The following is a 16,576-nucleotide window of genomic DNA, read 5'->3' on the forward strand; positions in this document are numbered from 1 at the left end:
CATGAATAACTTACAGATGGATGTTCCTATATAAGCATCAATTGTTAATTGAAGAAGCTGTCACACTCCCTGGGGCTGTCAACATAGGTTTATAAGCATTCAAACTCAGCTTTATCAAATCAATGGTCTATTCAGTGCTGCCTAATTCTTCTGTAATGCATTTTTTGCGCTTTCTGCAGAAACAAAACACACTAAAATTCAGTTCTTGAGACACATCATTCACTGTATCAGGAAGCCATTTTCTTTTCTTCGTACCATCAAAGATGCTGGCGCTACACCGTCTTGGCTCAGGTAAATTCCCCAGACCCCAACACTTTATGACGACGACCTCTGTTGCATTTTTTATGTCTCATCTCTGTAAACAGAGGCGGCAGAGTCAGCGAGAAAGGCCTGGTTGTGCTGAGGTGCTCAGGTGTGCTGACAGGTAGATCTCTACAGGCCGTGTGGGACTCACTGGGGAAATCATAAGCCGCCCTCCTCTTACAAAATGCACTTTTATTTTAACCACACAGAAGAAAAAGATGCAGAAGAAAAAAAGCTGCCGCACACAGAGGAGGCCTGTGTTGTGGAGCAACATGTTCATAGGGGACAATGTGATCTGAGGTTCAGCATTCTCGTCAAACAACCCTCAGCTCTTAACCTGACCTTTATTTAAATTTCTTATTAAATCTGTGTGAAACATTTTCTCAGCCACGCAAACATTTTCTAACTCATGAGTGAACTCTGAAACCCTGTTTGATGAGTTCAAGATGGTGCCAATTTATATCAATTATGAAAGTTTGTCATCCAGTCTATACTCCAAAAAATGGTTTTCTCTGATCCTGGATTGCTTCTGATTTGAGTGGCCCACTGCAAACACGTAGCCTTCACATTTAAGTGCAGATTTCATTTCCCTTTGATCTATGTGAGGACGTGATACATATTTGTTTTCTGGTTGCGGTATGACCTGCCTTGTTTGCATTGTTTAAAGTTCAATCTCTGCCAATTAGAGAGGCATGGACCTCTCATTCAAGAAGCAGTAATTGTTTATATTCTCTATGCAATTGTACAACAAAATAATACAGGCACCAGTGGCCGACATAAGTGCAAGGGAAATGATGGAGATTAATGCCAATTAAGCGACTTATAAGAGGAAGTAGCATTTACAACATTTGGGAGCTTGCTACTAGCCATGTAGCTCCATGCTTGCAACCCTAGCCATGCTATTCCCTATCCTGCCTGTGTGTCACCACAGCACACAATCATATGTCGCGTGGCTTAGCACTTCCGCCTCACAGCGAGAAGGTTTTGGGTTTGAATCCAGATTGTTCTGGGCCTTTCTGTGTGGGGTTTCCATGTTCTCCCCATGTTTGAGTGGGTTTCCTCTGTGTACTCCGGTTTCTTCCCACCATAAAGACATGCATGCTAAGTAATTGGGACTACAGTTGAAAATTAGCCGACTGGCTAACACTGGTGCATTCACAGAAATGTTGATTAATGTGCATTGCCCTAATCAATTAAAAAAAATCTACCAGAGACACTTATGATGTCCACTCATGTTGTCCACCTTTGGTGGCCCTGCCAGCATTTTCAAAAACATTGGAGGATGACATCAAGCACAAAATAAATACTTTTTCCAGGCTCAGGGGATATTTGTACCATTTAATGATTAATTTTACTATAACAAGAATAATTTACCTACCAATTCAGGAGTCTTAATAACAGTTTTACACACCTGTCATTCACCATTACCTTTTGTTGCAGTACCATGATTGGCCACTGGGACCCACATTTAATTTCAGGTACTTGCCTTGATATACTGTAACTTGGCTGCTAAGGGTAGCAAAAAACAATCATACAGTTAGCTAACCCAACAATCATTTCCCAGAATTAGCTTGAGTCATTTATTTTTGTAATTCATAACGTAGAACAACTAATATTAACACACAGGTGAGTTATTATCATGTGCAGGTCCTTTCTTTCATAAAGCTGTAGTGCGTAGTTGCCCCCCCCCCGTGAGGAATTCTAAGTAATGACAACAACCCTGTTGGCGCGTACACATGGTACAAGCCTTCCATGATCACGTACGCACCCCCACCCCAGTTGCTAATAGCCAAGGAGGACGCGTAGGATTAAAAAAACACGATGGACTCTTCAGGAGTGGTAATTATCTTCACTCAAGTATCTGCGCAAAAGTCACCGGACGACACCATCTTCTGAACATAACTATACTGAGAAATACAGAGAGAGTTGTGTGGAGCGGATAGTCTTAATTAACGTTGTAGCAACTCATTTGGCAATGGCTTGAATGTAACGGGCGTTCATATCAAAAACCTACTCACTAAAACTTTAAAATCAGTGTCAATTAGTCCTGCATGTATAGCCTACAATACTTGTGACCTATAAATAGACTGAGCACACAGAAAGCAACACACTTGTTGCTCAGTGTCACGTGACACTATATGTGAGACTGACAGGCTGAGATCAATATAGGAGTAGGAGTTTTAAGTTTGAAGATTTGCCTCGTCATCTGTGAGAATAAAACTAACATGCAGTGATCAACATCCATCTCTATTAGAAGCTCAATTTGAAAAGAGAGAGAGAGAGAAAACAAGTCTGGTACAAACACTGGCCAAATCAGAGGATAGCAGCAAAAACAGAGTGATAACTGCGTGTTTGAACTTGGTAATTGGTTGGTTACTCGGTAGGCAATACAACAGAGGACCTACGGAGTGTGGTGGTGTGTGTTTCCTAGCCCCACTGTGCAGCCTCATAGAGTACAAAGGCAGAAAATGAACTTCAGAGGGTTTTAATGCCTGAAGGGAAGAATATGGACATTAAATTATCAGGGGAAAACAGCAGGGTGTGAAAAAAGAGCCTTCTAAAGCCTGCGCACGCAAACGTACATACAGGCTGCTTCTGACACGGAAACCTGGCCAAATTCACTGCCTCCTTTATTCTGAGCTTCACACTGGTACTCTCTGTGTTTGTGTGCCTCTGCATGTGTGTGTGTGTGTGTGTGTGTGTGTGTGTGTGTGTGTGTGTGTGTGTGTGTTAAGTGAATATCCTGTATGTGTGCACATGCTTTACTTTTTTAATTGGAATTTGAAGCAATAAGCTACCATAATGCACATCCACACACCCTTTTCTTGGATTGAAAATGGTCATATTTGTAAATATGCATAGTTCTTAAAAAAGAAGAAGCTACACCTACGGTAAATCTCTTATCAAAAAACCAGCATTGTAGCTCATTTAGAACATCTGAGAGACAAACCTTGTGGACATTTAGAGTTTTATGTCACAGAATGCATTTGATTTAATGCTGTTTTTGATCATAAAATGTGCCTCTAATCTAAAAGAAAAGTGCTCTTGTTAGTCACAGTATAAGTCAACTATTTTTCACCAGTGGAGCAGCTACAAATTTGTCCCTTAATAGTATTTGGAGTCTCTTTTTTTTTAGTTTTGTGCTCAGGGAAAGACAGAAGACACTGTTCAGATAATAAAAAATAAGTAATGCCTTCTGAAGAAAAACATGTAAAAGATTGATTTCTCTTGTCACAACAACTTATTTATTAATAGTCTCATTTCAAAAACATGGACTCACACACACACACACACACACCCACACACGCAGACACACACATTTAATTTCTACCACTGCATCCAGTATTGTATGTGACAACTGACATGTAAAGCATGGAATTTGTTCAAAACAGCAGCGTTTTGCATTACACAGCAGCACCAACGAGGCCTTTGAGGGTCTCTCCAAATAGTCTAAATTTCTAAGTGAGCGCAAAATAAGTACAATGGGAAATAAAATACTACAGCTAAATGAAAAGAATCACTCTCGAGAGTTACAGCTTTACATACACACACACCTTATTAATCTTTAATATCGTCTTGCTCCCTTTTCTTTTCACCACCCCTCTCTCTCTCTCTCTCCAGTTTATCTCTTCTGAAGCAATTATGCCCAAGAGGACCGAGCACATAGGACATGCTCCCACTACCTAGAGCAATAATACATCATTACATACTAAACATATAGCAGCTACGCAAACAGCCTTTATTGCTACTCCAGGGCGAGTGCTATTTATAAGCACCAGCACAGCCACGGAGATCACTCCTCTACCTGAGCTGCATTTGTTTGTGCGGGTTTTATTTCAGCTTTTTCTGATTTTCTCAGAGAACTTGTGTGCTACTATGATGCCTGTCAGTTAGTCAATTTTTCTGTTCAATTTGTTTTCCATTAAATTTCAGTAGCTTCATGTTGTCATTAGGGGGTGCTGGAATTCTATAGAGTTGAATGATGAGGTGATGGATATAAAGCAGTGTTGAAAACTGTGTGATAACCAGCGCTTGTGAGAGTTTTACTTTAATTATAGATTCACCAACTTCAGAATAGATGTTGGATTTTTTTTTTTGGTACCCTAAATTAATAGCAGGTGATAGTGAGAATTGACTGGGTATGGGATCTTAAAATGTGCAATGTTCATCATTTGTAACATCAAAAATAAAATAAAATCTTGTAAATAGACCAAATACCTGGGATTATGTTTGCAAAAAATACTTTTTTAAAAAGCAATCCGGAACGGTCTTGGATTTTTATTTCTTTGAAAATCAAATTCTTTACATTCAAGTCAAATGTTTTTGACTCATACTCCTCTCAGCGGACAAACCTGCTCTGGTGTCCAAACTGAAATCAAACGTCTTTCAATCGGTATCTGCCACAAACAACTCTTTTATACTTGCTGAGGAAATTTAAAAAAAAACAAAAAACTTCTACTTAGTTACTTATTCAAAGTACAACTCATGAATTATTTAAGAGAACACATTTCCCCTTGTTTATTTATATATACATATGTATAAAATATCATTTATTCTAAGAGGGTCTATAAATCAAAAGTATTCCCAGAGAATAACAGATAAGTGAGGTTATTGTGCAATGAGACCAGCTGGTGGTAATAATTTAATGACGTTTTACAGGCGCTATAAAGACAGCAAACAGATGTGGCATTAAGGATTATAAAGTTGGTAAAACTTTTAACAAGTGCTATGTATTTCGGCGGTACAACAGCACAACCCCCAGAATAAAAGGAATTTACACATCCTTCAATTCCAAAGCTATCAATCACACGCGTGTTATTCCCCTGGGAGCGTCTTTACATGCATATTTATCAGCTCAACATGCTAATTCCCGCTGCTATACGCCCGCCAGGCACGTCTCCAGGCGTGTTTATGAGTCGTAATTGTTGATATCCTTTGATATATTTCTCTCAACTAAGACATCATTTGGCTTTTGTGGTCGAAAGTCAATGAGGCACAATGACCCAAGCTTTCAATTCAAATTTACAGTTCAATATCTATTATATGCCGTTCAGTCCCTGGAGAGGAAGCCTCTTTCAAAGCAGAGGGGGGATTGAGCTGTTCTGTGTAACACTTATCAGCAGTGAAGCTCATCTCAAGGTTAGTTAATTGATTTGAAAATAAAATAAGGAACACTGAATTATTATTGCAGGGAAACAACACTTGTGCTTTTTAGCAGGATTCAGCTTGCCGGAGTACCTCAGGGAGGAATAAGTAAATAAAATGCGTGTTTGTTCTAAACTTCCGTAACTTGGATGTTGTTCACAGGAGTTCCAAAAAGTTTATCATCGTCTGCCATACAACTAATTGTGAAAAAGTTTATGCGGTACAAGAAACATGTGCCATATTGTTGCAGGACCCGAGTTCATCAGCATGCATTTACATTGCTAAAGAGCATATATGGCAGATGAAGCATTTCGGCATAAATTCAGCTCCACACCGGAGAATGAGTGGGAGATCTCTCTTGCTGGCGCTCTCTCTTCTTTTTCTGCCTTTTTTTTTCTCCTTTATCTTTCTTCCAGTCCCTCTTCCTCTCCCCTTCCCTTTTTTTCCGCGCTTTTTCCGCAGACACCTGCCGACAAGCACACACCTCCAGGGAACCAACATCTGAGAAATGCAATTTGAGCATTTCAGCGCCACAAAGAAAAGACAAACAATGCTGGAAAAACGAGGGGATAAACACGCTGCCGAGTTGATGCTGGACAAACATGTCGCGTTCCCTCCAAATCACAAATGTCCCTGCCACGTTCAGCGCTCACAGGTGTGGAAATTCAAGGACAAACTTGATTGCGCCCGTGGCCGCTGTTGTTGTTTTTTGGGTTTGTTTGCTTGTCGTGCCTGTCTCTTTACTATTGTTTGACAGATACGCTCCTTGAGGGATGCACTCCTTTAACATGACAGGAGAGGGATGGGTGCTCTTAAAAGACGAGAACAAGGGAATTAGTCTTCATCAAACGCCATAAGCTTAGAGGAGAGAATCAGCAAGCAGGGAAGTCAGTTCCAAAGGCCGAGTTGTTGAAGCAGCAGCTCAGGGGAGTCGAACGTTTCATTAATACCTTTTGGCCTGAGAAAGCTACAAGAACTGGCAAAAGCGAATCCATTTTATTGACACTGATTGGAAGTTTGACCGGCAGCTAACCCCTAATCAAAACGTGTTGGTCAAGTCCTCGCCCTCATCTGCGACAACTACTCTATAAAAGCTTCGGCTGCACAGCAAAGGGACAAATTACAGCCCTTTTTTAAGACAGTTCATTGATCTCCACGGAGAAGAAAAGAGACGGTTCCTCGGCCAGCCTGTGAGTGGGGAGTCGCTCCTTACAATATGGACATTGTCAGTGGCTCATAAAAGACAAATAAGTAGGTGTCACTGCAGAAATTACTTTCTATGATGAACTACACAGCCATCATCAGCAATGACACAGCGTCATTCACATCAACAACACAGGTGCATGACAAATGGAATGGGCTGGCAGGAAAATGAATTATTAATGACACATTTAAGTATTATAACACAAAATCAATGAGCATACCTGGTGTAATTAACATGCACAATGTTTTCCATAATCCAGCACAGTATAATTATGCCTCTCTATTCCAGAACACGTTAGCATTAACTTTTTCTAAAGCACACAACACCTGTTTATTTGGTTTGCTTGTTCTCTGTCTTCCTTTTTCCCCCTGGTGAAGATAAAGAGGCTGAAAAATGTTTTTTTTTAGCTACGCTGCGGTTTCGGATGTGGACCTACAGTCATTTGAAGCTGGCCGCAGACCTTAAGCTCAACAAACCTAAATGGATCAAAACTGTTAAATTGGCTGTTTTCACAAAATGGCTTTGTGTTTCTACAGCAGTCTGCCTTCTGACCAGAAAACCGTTTTTTTTTTGTGTTCCTTTTGAAGTTAACACAAATGCTCCCGCACAATTTAAGTAACACATATAGATTTCTACAAACCCTTAGTGCTTATTTTTCGCTGGTTAATCACAGAATATCTGCCACCAAACATGTACACTTTATGTTTTTCATGTGCTGCTATTGATTCAGATTGAAGGGTTGTTGTGTGGACTTATCTCTGTATACTGTAACATGTCCACTAATCACTGATTACCACCGTCTGTTTGTGCTGTGACCAGTGGCAGTGTACAAGATTTCCCATCGTTCCTGAAGGATGCTGGGGAACAGCTTGAGCGGAATCCAGCACGGGACTGGGATTTTTGGCAAGTTAAACTTTATCATTACAAACATGCGCAAAATGAAAACAAACACAACCCAGACTGCTAATTACCATCCGCTTGGACCTCTGTCCCCTATTTTTCTCGGAGAGACACAAAATGGCCGACTGCACCGTGCACTCCTCCTTAAAAGTCGGAGGGAGCTGCTGCTGTTCACTCTGTCCCAGGGACAACCCTTGTCGCCTGCATAATACAGGTTGACACACTGGAAGCCCCAGCAATTTTTCAAACCTATTATTTCATGTGCAAAGTTATAAATTACACGACTGACACCAGTCTGGTATCTTGTGGGCCATGTGGCCTGAATCAACGCCAAATCCTGTGCCACTAATTTTACTAATTGCCTGAGCCCGGCCAACACTTTTCATTGGTGTGGAGCCTACAGTGTCACAGGAAGCTAATGAGCGCTAAATAATGTATGTGAACCTCTCTAATTGCTTCATTTCTCATTTTGCTTACCAATTCTCATATCATGCTTATGCCAATTTTTTTTTTTTTTTTGCTGATGATTCGAACAGTGGTTAATACTAATAACTGCACCAGTCTGTCAAAGGGCAGATCCAGGGAAAATGAAGCTTACTGTATTGTATAGTAAAGCACACAATGGCTGGGACTGTATTTATAAATACAGTTTATATGTATATATATATAATTTAACAAATAATCCTCTCCTTCTACGTTAAATATTCAAACAGAATCTGAACTCCCACCATACCTCTTTGGGTAAACATTGCATTATTTTGGATGTGCTCGTTGATGCATACAGCATCATCAGGTAAGGCCGTGTATGCCAGCATGTGCCACCTGGGGCTGTGTGTGTTTATGTGTTTTAGTGTGTCTCTGCTTGTGTGAGTGCATGTGTGCATATATGGATGGTCTGTGTGTGTCGTGCTAGCTCACACAGACATGCATAGGGGTGTTTGATAGTGTGTGTGTGTGTGTGTGTGTGTGTGTGTGTGTGTGTGTGTGTGTGTGTGTGTGTGTGTGTGTTGTTTCCCTCTCTGGCTGGGTTCCCACTGCAGCACCCGTTGGCCACCTCTCCTCCCAGTCCTATCTACAGGGAAGCTGTAATTTAGCAGCAAATTTGATCATCCAAATAGCTGAATATTTAATGGTATTAAATCGCAGCGTAAAAAAAAATCTGTATTATTTATTTACTCCCTATAGTGCAACCTCTATTCAGGCAACGCCAGGTGGTCCTGTAAATATACTCTATCTGACACACATGTTGAATTATTGACCGATAATTTATCATAATTCATGTCACTGAAAACTCAATAATGCACTGCAGGACCTCACTGCCTCCTCCCGCCTGTGACCCGGGCAGAGACTGTGGCCTGTCAAGGTGGGCAGAAGGTTGATACTCCCATTGAAAACACCATGGCTCGATTAAATCATATTTAGTGTCCATCAAGATTGCAGTCAAGACAAAAAAACAGGGCCGATTAAGATTAAATTAAAGGTCCAAAAAACAGTTAAATGTCTACGTGAAAATAACAATTTGACTCAGAAAAGTTAAGAGAGAGCAGCACTGGGGTGCAAAGTCTTTCTTGAACTCCAAAGCACCAGTAGTAATTGGCTTTGAATGCATATAAACATGTGTTTAACAATATACATTCTTTAAAATGCATATTAGAAAGACAAAATACACCAGAAATTAAAACTACCACTTTTGTACTCTTTGCGAATGACATTCCAGACCGGTTCAAGTCAAAACAGGCGTGTGACAAGAGTCCAAAACGTTACAAAGTGTTCCAAAAGACCAGATTTGCCATAACAAAGACAACAAGAGTGGTTTTCAAGCTGTCAAGATGTTTATTTCTACCCACAACAGCTTCAAAACCACCTGCAGCTGTATCCTTCCACTTTCTGTGACGGATATAATTTGAGTTAGAGAGTTTGAAGTGAAGTGCAGGTGGCACACTGGTCTGATGTGGTTTGTAATGTGCCTTTTTCCTGTCTATTTAACACACCTCTGGGTCATGTAGTCTGTAGGAAACAGTGTCATAAATTCAACCTAAAATTCAGGAAATGTGCAAGTCTAAATCCAAATTATGTGTTGGTGACACAAATATTTAAATATCTTGGTTACACTCGTACGATACACAAATGTGGGACTTGTGTTTGTGTTGCATGCATACTATGCTATGTTAACTGAAGTGAAGTTAAATTACTCTCAAGTTTAGGCTTCATTTTAGCTTTTAAAGCTTGGTTTTAAAAACAGGTTAGACTGGTTGGTTGAGAGAACTGTGTTTGGTAGTACTAAAATCTTAAAAATAATTAAATGTGACTTTTTTTTACCCGAAGCACACTACTTGTGTTTAAAAGAATACTCCACTGATTAACATTGAACAGCTATGATGGACACTTAAGTATAAAAATAAATGCGGCAGAATTTCTTCCAAAACATGCACCATACGTTACCCACAATGCAACTTCACCAGTGACAGTTGGGTCGGAGATTCTGGTGTGTGTTATGCTAGTAGCGGCTAATATTGCCTCGAGCCGCTAGCCTGAAGCAGGGGTTTGGGGCGGGCCACAGAGGTTTGGTAAGCTCACATCTTTCTAACTCCACACCTCCAGATTTTTCACATTTTCAAACTTGTAGTCTTCAGCCCCAACCGAAGCGTACTCAAGTGACATCACTTGAGGTAGTTGGGCTTTGTACAGCACCCTCTGGAACCACAAAAGGCTTTACATGTGTTTCACATATGCAGTAATACTCTAAGAATAGGAAGGATATCATTAGCTTTTTTACATAATTTGGTTAATACTATGTAGATTCAGTCAATTACAGGCCACAATAAATGTAATAGATTACCTGTTCATTCATCAGTTTTGAAGACTCATCTCTCTGCATGAATAGTTTGAGGACAATTCACATCACACACTGTTTTAAAAGTGCATTTAGTTTCACACTTTGACGCCCTTTGTTTAATATTAGATTTTAGACTCTGCCGTGCTGCTGTAGTTTACAGAAAGAGTTCCCCAATCCTTGATGTAGTTGTGCAAGTGGAAATTACCTTTTGACCTAAAAGCAGTGACTGATAGTTGCTTACAGAATAACTGGTATTTTTATCATTTAAAACTGATAAACATGTCATCCTGACCAGTAAACGGTACCTGGTCATTAAGTCAGACTAACTGGCTCTCTGATTCGCTGTCTTCTTTGATTTAACTGTACGCTTTTCACTGCTCATTTGTCTCTTGTAAAGGACTTTGCCTCGGCTTAGACGCCTTGTTTCAGTAAAGTGCTGGATAAATAAAGATTAATTAATTGATTGATTATGATGAAAGGGATCTTGTGGCACATTAGAACAACAAAAGTCTGCAGCTGGGATTGTTTAGGGATAATGATAAATGCTAAAAGAAAATGTCTAAAAATACAAAATGCTCTTATTATCCATTAATGACAACACAGTACAGTAGTCATAGTGTCTAATGCAACACCCAAACAGAATGTCACTGGCAGGAAACACAACACCGCATCCCTTAATAGGATTGTGCCTGTATAGCAATTTGTCAAGCAAAAATATTCAGTATTTATGAGACAAATATAGCACATTGAAACAAGTTAGAGAGAAAGAAATCACAAAATAGTCAATAGGATTAACCGAAGCATGAACTAAATGCTCCTTGATGTGTCATCGATAAAAGGATTTTTGATTATTCGTCACCATAAAATGCGTGGCAAGATTGTCATGCCGTCGTTGTATTACTGTATCCCTTTTATCTGTCTGTCAATCTAGTTGCATTAGAATCTGGGCGCTGTTTTCTCCCCCGCCTTGTTTTTTCTTTTAAAATGGATTTAACACAGAGTCTGCATTTAGAGTGCAAAAAAACAGATTACCTCATCGCCTCAGGTTGCTCTTGTTGTGTTAATAACTGGTGAACTTCCATAAATGGGGCCTCGCCAAAGACACAATGTCATGTTCAATTAATCCGTCTGCAATCAATACGTCGGATTTGACACTTTAGAGCATTAGTCACCATGTGTAATTGTATTCACAAACGACGACAAAAAACTCAGAAGACAAGCACAGCTATTCTAATGGGAAGTAACATTAGTTTATGTGCTAATGGAGTGATTTGGGTTGTCTGGGTGTAATATTTTGGCACAGTGACCTTGTATACCCATACTGTTGTGACTGAGTTTGATTCTTGCTAGAGCTGGTGTGTGATGACACCAGGACGCCCATTTTCATCAATGGATCCAATCCAACCAATCCTTTTTTAAAGCAAATAAGGTTTTCTTTGGTTTTTTTTTTCCTCCACTGGAGGTGAAACAAACTTCTCGACTTTATGACATTTGCCATGGTAGACACACAGTACAGTAAATGTAACTTTGTACAAATCCACTTTATTGAGTATAATTTGTCAATATTAAAAAAAACAAGGTCAGGGTTGTACTTTTGTCACACCTCTAAATGTAATTGTCTTATGCAAATGAGTTTCAACAGCATTTCATAACACAAGAATTTAGCTGTGCCTAGCATGAGCTAGCCTCATCTATTTGTTTTTGTGGACTATTGGATACTATGCTGTACAACACAGTCAATGGAAGAACATTTTTAAGACGTTTTTATTCTTGTGTTATTAGAAAAACTGAACATCTAAAATAGCAATTGAAAGTGTTGCTACCTCGTTTAACTGTGTTCCCCAGCCTGTTCTCACCAAGAAAATGGGTAGATTATACAACTATCTCATGACAACTCACAATTGTGTGTGTGAAATTAACCATCCGCAATGATACATTCTCATTTTATTGTTTTTTTGTGACTAATTTTAAACCAATCTCTGATGATTTCCGAACCCTAACTATTAGCGCGTTCCATAAATGACGTCAAGTCTGAGTTGACTGCGTTCCATTTAACAAGTTCATTCATTCATTTCATTGTGGGTTTTACTCTAACCAGGTTAGCCATTGTTAGCAATACCAGTTGATAAGGCAAGGCAATATTATTTGTAATGCACAGTTCAGCAGCAATGCAATTCAAAATGCTTTACACAAAACATCAAAAGACAGTTAAAAATGAATACAAACTGATAACAAATTGAATGCAGTTAATACAGAAATAAAAAACAATAAATACAAAATTAAAACCAATTAAAAGTAGATTAAATACAAGAGTAAACTCACAATCGGAGTTCAACAAATTGGAGGAAAAAGGAAGTGTTAAAAAGAAAGGTCTTCAGCCTTAATTTTAAAGAGCTGAGATTAGGTGCTGACCTACAGTTTACTGGAAAACTGACCTGAACGCAGCTGACATCCTCCAGGTTATCTTGGTTAATCATTTGAAATTGTGTCATATTTTGTCATATTGTTTTGCTTGAAGAGTGAGACAACACATATCCTGTACCTGATATGTAGGCACTGACTGTCTAATTTTCTTAATTTTTTCACTGAAGACGATGGTGGAGTCATTGCGGGATTTGGTGGATAAAAGTTCAGATGCTACTGGTACTGCAGGATTTGTTTACCTGTCAACAGTAGCAAACAGAGCATGTGAATCATTATTGTTTTTAGCAATAGTCTCAGAGAAGAACGACCGCCTTGCATTCCTCACTTCCAAATTGTAAACACAAAGTCTCTCTTTATAGCTGTCATAATGGAGTTGGATGTTAGATTTTCACCTCATGCATTCAACACTCTCTTTTCAGATTACAACATTTGTCCGTGGAGATTTTTTTCTTGCTAGAGATAGTTTTGACCTTAACGAGAGTAATGGTGTCATTAACTGTTGATATTCTACAATTGAAATGATCTACCAGTTCAGTTACTGAGGCTCCAGAGGGGGCGGTTGTGGAGGAGAAAAGCTGAATGAAATTTTCACTTGTTTTCAGTGATGTGTCGTTTTCTAATTACCTCCGTTTGAACAATTTCTTTTCACTGATATAGAGCTGTTAAAAAACACACGAGAATGGTTAGAGAGAGCAAAACTTCCAACAGATATTTGCGTACGGAGGAATGAGTCTTTGAACAAAATAGCGACCCCACCTCCTCGCTTATTAACTCTATTTTCACTCATAAAACTGGAGCCAGGGGGGCTCACTCAATGAGAACAGCAGCGCTGCTATTCTGATCCAGCCAGCTTTCAGTTAAAAACATAAAATCAAGATTGTGTTAAATAATAACAACACATTACGCTGTTTTTTTGTGCGTACAAACACTACAGCAACATGTCCAGAGATAGAAGTTGGACAGGACTGTGTGTACAACTGATTAAGTGAGACATAAGTAAGACAGAAGTGCTAATGAACTGTATACTACAGATTTCACTACTGTTGATGCACGGGACAGCCATTTTGGATTCAACTTGGAAATCCGACTTCAGGGGGCGTTTTTGACTTTGAACTCGGAAATATTGACTTCTGTGTACAAATGAAATGCACTATAAGTATGTTGGTTGCCCAAACATAACTACTTCCATTTCCCAACATGAATTACATGTTTAAAACGGCGGCCGTTACATTAAATAGAACAATCCCATCATTAAAACTAGCATCGCAGTCACGTGTTCTTTTAATGAAAGAAAAATGTGTTGTTGGACAAATGAGAGCTTGTTTTCTTTGTTTATCAAAAACCAAAAGAAAAACATCCTTTTTTAAAAATCTGTTTATGTCAGTTTAGAGTTGGTCAACAAAAATCACTGCAAAAGTAGTATATAAATAAATAAAGGTGTGTTTTTAATGATGCAGCAGTTTTCATATGTTGAATTATAGGGCCACTCTCAGCAGAAGTCTGTGACAAAACAAGCCCACAGACAACATTAAGAGAAACACAAGGACAAAAAGCTTTTTTCAGTTGACATCACAAAAAAAAAAAAACAGAACATTCAATAGAGCAATTTGATCTAAGCCTTTACAAGTGAAATACATGTTTTGAATAATTTATCTAAAGCAAACATTTCTTGTTAATTCCGGGCTAATTATAGCCGTGCTAGTGGAGAGTTGATAATTTAAGCTCTTGGGTTCCACTTGTCACAACGACTGCTTGAAGCTTCAGTGACTACCACAAATAATATGTGCACTTACTTAATAAAAATTAGCCTCGCAATCAGGCGAGTTCAAAGGGAATTGTGTGTGGCCGTGGATTAAGCTGTCGGCATTGCACTGCACGGTAGTGGATTGCTGCTGCATAGGAGCACCAGCCCAAATCACACTGGTCAAATTACAGCCTGTTTTATGTTATTCACATGACAGCAACGGGGAAAATAAGTGGATCAAGAACAAATCTATGCTGCTTTAGCTCCATGGGTGAGACCCAGGCCCGGTACTTAGAGCTCCAAACTGGGAGCTAAAGGAGCCTAAATAACTGGCAGAAAAGGGTATTTAATGAGCCAACATGAAGGCCCTCAGAAGCAGTGAAGGCAACATTATCAAGAGGATGCAGGTGAGTACTGGTGGATACAAGCATGGTGTGATTGGATAGAAGACACCATGTTCTGCGTGTTCATTTGATGGGAAATGACTCAGACCTGGCATGACGCGGCTGATCATTGAGGAGGCTGTTTATCTTGTGTCTTTGTATTATAAGCAACACATTTTAGCTTTGAGAAAATTCAACCCTGAGCAAAACAAGCAAAACCTGGACTGGTGAAATTACAACATATCGTTTTAAAGAGAAAACTAATTCCTCTGTAAACTGCAACACACTTTAAAAAGACTCGGGCTACTCAGTTTTGTAAGACGTTGTTGAACCTAAAGAGCCTAATGTAACTATTTCCTTATCACTGTGCACTTATCAGTAACTATTATTATGACTAGTGATAAATTACAGTTATTGAGACTGACTTCTGTCATTTCATGAGAGTTGTGTCTGCTAACTACAGCTAATTGCTCTTTGTATTTGTAGAGACTGGAGGCAAACTGAAATATAGTCTACTGCAATTAAAGAGGCTTAATCAATATTTATATAACAATGTATCTAATGACAATGTGAAAGGGGTTGTTCATAGAGATGAACCTACACTTAATTATCACCTGAATCTGCAGATCTCCTCAGATTTCCGGAGCTTTATGAGTTCATTGTTTAGCTGCACTGCCCACGACTTTACTGTTTTGACTCACTCTCAACGCTCTTGTAGATTAGTTCTTGGCTGCATCAGACAACTCTTTTCAGCAAAAAACCCTTTCAAACACACTGTACACTTTACACTCATCACCAAACAGCGGAAAGACAAAGTTAAAGACTAGCTAGTGAACACAGTGGAACATTTTGCAGCTAAAGAAATATACATATGTAAAGGGAAATATACAGGTCACATTGCCTCCTGCACTGACACTGAGCGTTGGTATCAGATGTAAACCCGAGCTATATGCCATCTGTATAATTGTAATTCGTACGGCTACTGGGCTGAGATATTCTGTCACATGAACGAATTGATGTGAACATCTGATGCAGAATTCAATATTTACCTACAGTTAGCCTAACGTAGCTGTGCATGATTTTTGACAATGACCATTTAAAGAAAATTAAGTAATTAATTTACCAACAGACAGAGAACACATTACATGTGATGGAATATAATACTGCAATGCTGTAAAATACATTACACTGATGTTAGTAACACATACTGAGTCCAATTACCTGTATGAAGGCTGAGTTTGAGTGAGAATGTGTAAAGCCTAGATCAAACGATTTAACCCTGTAATAAGACACGACCCCAAGTTTCTATTAAACAACCAACCACTTCTTCAACCTTGTGGAGGAGGAAGCAATCGTCTAATAAAAAATATGATGTGAAGGAATGGGCAGAGCCTGAGCAGAAACTGGTCCATAAAAGCTACAGCCACAGACGCACCAGAAAACAACAAACTAATGAAAATCCTACAGTAACAAAGATGATATACCTCCGGCCAAACATATACAAAAGCCCCTGGGTGCTGATAAACTAAAACAATGTAGATGGGCAACACTGCCAGCAGTTATCATCAAAATTGAAAAATGTAAGGTTTCCTGGCAACAAGACATCTCTCAGTGTTCGAAGCAGGGGCGTCAGACTG

The sequence above is a fragment of the Etheostoma spectabile genome, chromosome 6 (genome assembly GCF_008692095.1).
Source record: "Etheostoma spectabile isolate EspeVRDwgs_2016 chromosome 6, UIUC_Espe_1.0, whole genome shotgun sequence".
In the NCBI taxonomy this organism is placed as follows: domain Eukaryota; kingdom Metazoa; phylum Chordata; class Actinopteri; order Perciformes; family Percidae; genus Etheostoma; species Etheostoma spectabile.